A 5,075-nucleotide genomic window follows, 5' to 3' on the forward strand; every position below is an offset into this window, starting at 1 on the left:
GCTATAGAGATATCAATATAATTGGCATAAGCGCCAGAGTCCACAACGGCTTCAAGGTTTAGTCGCTGTTTTTCCCACTGTAACGAGATGGGAACTAATAAGTAAGTTGATTTATGGGTAGATAGTGTAAAGTTGTGTAGAGTACAAATTGACTCACCAGATTTCTGTCTCTTCAGAGATGGGCAGTCCGTGACTGAATGGTCCCTGGAGGCACAGTACATGCAGAGTGCATGTTCCTTGCGATGAGACTTTTCCTCTGGTGTTAGCGGTCCTTTAATGAACCCAATATCCATGGCCTCTGCATTACCCTTTGAGCTATATGTCACAGGACGTGAAGGATGATATCTGGCTACTGTGTCATGTGTTTGTTTCTCTAACCTTCTCTCTCTGAATCTCCTATCAATTTTAATAGTAAGGGCCATTAATGCCTCTAGAGAATCAGGGAGATCAATTCTGACTAATTCGTCTTTTATAGGATCTGATAAACCTAATCTGAATTGATTTATTAATGAAATCTGGTTCCATTGTGTGTCCCTTTGCCAGATTTTAAATTCAGATATATAGTCTTCTACATGTCTTTTGTTCTGCTTTCAAGTATGGGGTCATTAGATTCATACAAGGAGTCCGCCCAAGCATGGGGTTCTCCTTTTAAATAGGATATTATTGTTAGAATTTTAATTCTTTCAGTAGGAAATGTTTTTGGTTTTAGTGTAATAAACATTCTGCATGCATTGTAAAACTGTCTAAAAGTCTTTCTATCACCTGAGAAGTGTTCAGGGGGACTAATAGGTGGTTCAGGGGGAACAGGAGGAGAATTAAACCCTTCTTTTATAATACCTTTTAGGGTTAAATTCTCTGAATGTAGTTCTCTAAGACCCTGTGTCAACTGATCTACTTTATGGGAGAGTTCCATGACATGAGCCTGTAGGTCAGCAGGGTTCAGCATTCTGTTTGATTTTTTTAGGCTTGGTATTCTGTAACACACACTAACTATAAGTTAGAAGTTTAAAACAAACATGTGCAAAACAATAGATATAGCAGACCAATAAAAATTAAGGTTGTGTCTCACATAAATTATAGTGAGTATTTATCTGTGAATACACACATATAATTTGAGTGAGTGGTGTTTAATATGAGAGCTAAAACTGTTGTGGACAATATAAGTGAGTTTGATTGTGGTTCTCACTAAAGGAGTAATCAACAGGATAAACAGTTTTAGGTCTTTAAGTTTAGGACTGCATATAATCAAAAAGTAAAAAGTTAAGTTTTAGGAAAAAATAGGATTGGAGCAAATAATGAGTATGAGACAAAAATACAAAAGAAATAATGTCCAGCAAAACAAAAAGTAAAAAGTAAAGTTTTGGTAAAAAACATCATTTATGCTTACCTGATAAATTTATTTCTCTTGTAGTGTATCCACTCCACGGATCATCCATTACTTGTGGGATATTCTCCTTCCCAACAGGAAGTTGCAAGAGGATCACCCACAGCAGAGATGCTATATAGCTCCTCCCCTCACTGCCATATCCAGTCATTCGACCGAAACAAGCCGAGAAAGGAGAAACCATAGGGTGCAGTGGTGACTGTAGTTTAATTAAAATTTAGACCTGCCTTAAAAGGACAGGGCGGGCCGTGGACTGGATACACTACAAGAGAAATAAATTTATCAGGTAAGCATAAATTATGTTTCTCCAACATTGGTGTGTCCGGTCCACGGTGTCATCCATTACTTGTGGGATATTCTCCTCCCCCACAGGGAAAGGCAAGGAGAGCACACAGCAAGAGCTGTCCATATAGTCCCTCCCAGGCTCCGCCCCCCCCAGTCATTCTCCTTGCCGCTCTGAACAAGTAGCATCTCCTCGGGGATGGTGAGGAGTTTGTGGTGTTTAGTTGTAGTTTTTATTCTTCTATCAAGAGTTTGTTATTTTAAAATAGTGCTGGTATGTACTATTTACTCTGAAACAGAAAGAGATGAAGATTTCTGTTTGTGAGAGGATTATGATTTTAGCAGCAGTTACTAAAATCGTTTGCTGTTTCCACATAGGACTGTTGAGATGAGATAACTTCAGTTGGGGGGAACAGTTTGCAGACTTTTCTGCTCAAGGTATGACTAGCCATATTTCTAACAAGACTGTGTAATGCTGGAAGGCTGTCATTTTTCCCTCATGGGGATCAGTAAGCCATTTTCTTAGTCTCAAACAGAATAAAGGGCTTATTATGGTCTATAAACTGGTAGACACTTTTAGGGGCTAAATCGATTGCTTTATTTAAGTATTATATGCAGTTTGAAGTTGTATTTCACACTTTTATAACATTGGGGAACGTTTTTAGCACCAGGCACTTGTTAAGAGCCTCATTTTCGCGCCATTACTGTGCAGTTAATTTTGAGTTCAGTACATGCAGCTGCATGTGTGAGGGTCTGGAATCCACTAAAAACGTTCCTAGAAGGCTTCATTTGGTATTATATACCCCCCTGGGATTGGTGAAGTTGCAGCAAAGGCTGTGGCTGGGACTGTAAGGGGGTTAAAATTAAAAACGGCTCCGGTTTCCACATTTTAAGGGTTAACAGCTTGAAAATTGGGGTGCAATACTTTGAATGTATTAAGACACTGTGGTGAAAATTTGGTAAAGATTGGATAATTCCTTCATAGTTTTTCACATATTCAGTAATAAAGTGTGCCCTGTTTAACATTTAAAGAGACAGTAACGGTTTTGTTTTAAAACGGTTTTTGTGCGCTATTAACCAGTTTAAGCCTGTTTAACATGTCTGTACCTTCAGATAGATCATGTTCTGTATGTATGGTAGCCAATGTGGTTCCCCCTTCAAATATAGTGTGATAATTGTGCCATTGCGTCCAAACAAAGTAAGGACAGAACTGTCACAAATTGTAAAGTTGCCCAGGATGATTCCTCAGATGAAGAAAGTAGACATAGTTCTACATCATCTCCTTCTGTGTCTATACCAGTTATGCCCGCGCAGGCGACCCCTAGTACTTCTAGCGCGCCAATGCTTGTTACTATGCAGTAATTGACGGCAGTAATGGATAACTCCATAGCTAATATTTTATCCAAAATGCCAGCATTTCAGAGAAAGCGCGATTGCTCTGTTTTAAACACTGTAGAGCAGGAGGGCGCTGATGATAATTTTTCTGTCATACCCTCACACCAATCTGAAGTGGCAGTGAGGGAGGGTTTGTCAGATGGGGAAATTTCTGATACAGGAAGAATTTCTCAGCAGGCAGAGCCTGATGTTGTGACATTTAAATTTAAATTAGAGCATCTCCGCGCATTACTTAAGGAGGTGCTATCTACTCTGGATGATTGTGACAATCTGGTCAACCCAGAAAAATTGTGCAAGATGGACAGTTCCTTGAGGTCCCAGTCCACCCTGATGCTTTTCCGATACCTAAACGGGTGGCGGACATAGTGAATAAGGAGTGGGAGAAGCCAGGCATACCTTTTGTCCCTCCTCCTATATTTAAGAAATTGTTCCCTATGGTCGACCCCAGGAAGGACACATGGCAAACAGTCCCTAAGGTCGAGGGGGAGTTTTCTACTCTAGCCAAGCGCACGACCATTCCTATTGAGGACAATTGTGCTTTCAAAGATCCTATGGATAAAAAATTGGAGGGTTTGCTTAAAAAGATTTTTGTACAGCAAGGTTACCTCCTTCAACCTATTGCGTGCATTATTCCTGTCACTACAGAGGCGTGGTTCTGGTTCGAGGAACTGGAAAAGTCGCTCAGTAGGGAGACTCCGTATGAGGAAGTCATGGACAGAATTTACACACTTAAGTTAGCTAATTCCTTTATTTTAGACGCCGCTTTGCAGTTAGCGAGGTTAGCGGCAAAAAATTCAGGGTTTACAATTGTGGCGCGCAGAGCGCTCTGGCTAAAGTCTTGGTTGGCGGATGTATCTTCCAAGACAAAATTGCTTAATACCCCTTTCAAAGGTAAGACCCCTTTTGGGCCAGAATTGAAAGAGATTATTTCAGTCATCACTGGGGGAAAGGGCCATGCCCTCCCACAAGATAAACCTTTCAAGGCTAAGAATAAGTCCAATTTTCGTTCCTTTCGCAATTTCAGGAACGGACCGGCTTCCAACTCGGCAGCCTCTAGACAAGAGGGTAACGCTTCCCAGACTAAACCAGCTTGGAAATCAATGCAAGGCTGGAACAAGGGTAAACAGGCCAAGAAACCTGCTGCTGCTACCAAGACAGCATGAAGAGGTAGCCCCCGATCCAGAACCGGATCTAGTAGGGGGCAGACTCTCTCTCTTTGCTCAGGCTTGGGCAAGAGATGTTCAGGATCCCTGGGCACTAGAAATAGTCTCTCAGGGTTATCTTCTAGAATTCAAGGAACTAACCCCAAGGGGAAGGTTCCACATGTCTCACTTATCTTCAAACCAAGTAAAGAGACAGGCATTCTTACATTGTGTAGAAGACCTGTTAAAGATGGGAGTGATACTCCTAGTTCCAACTGTGGAACAAGGTCAGGGGTTTTACTCAAAACTGTTCGTAGTTCCCAAAAAAAGAGGGAACTTTCAGACCAATTCTGGAGGGTCAATTTATGACTACCGTGGATCTAAAGGATGCGTATCTGCATATTCCTATCCACAAAGATCATCATCATCAGTTCCTAAGGTTCGCCTTTCTGGACAAACATTACCTATTGTGGCTCTCCCATTTGGACTAGCCACTGCTCCAAGGATTTTCACAAAGGTGCTCGGGTCCCTTCTAGCGGTTCTAAGACCCAGGGGCATTGCAGTGGCACCTTACTTGGACGACATCCTAATTCAAGCGTCGTCTCTTTCAAAGACAAAGGCTCACACAGACATTGTTCTAGCCTTTCTCAGATCTCACGGGTGGTAGGTGAACATAGAAAAAAGTTCCCCGTCTCCGTCAACAAGAGTCCCTTTCTTGGGAGCAATAATAGATTCTTTAGAAATGAAGATTTTCCTGACAGATGTCAGAGAGTCAAAGCTTCTAAACGCTTGTCAAGTTCTTCACTCTGTTCTACGGCCTTCCATAGCTCAGTGCATGGAAGTAGTAGGGTTGATGGTTGCAGCAATGGACA

Source organism: Bombina bombina, chromosome 7 (genome assembly GCF_027579735.1).
Source record: "Bombina bombina isolate aBomBom1 chromosome 7, aBomBom1.pri, whole genome shotgun sequence".
NCBI lineage: Eukaryota > Metazoa > Chordata > Amphibia > Anura > Bombinatoridae > Bombina > Bombina bombina.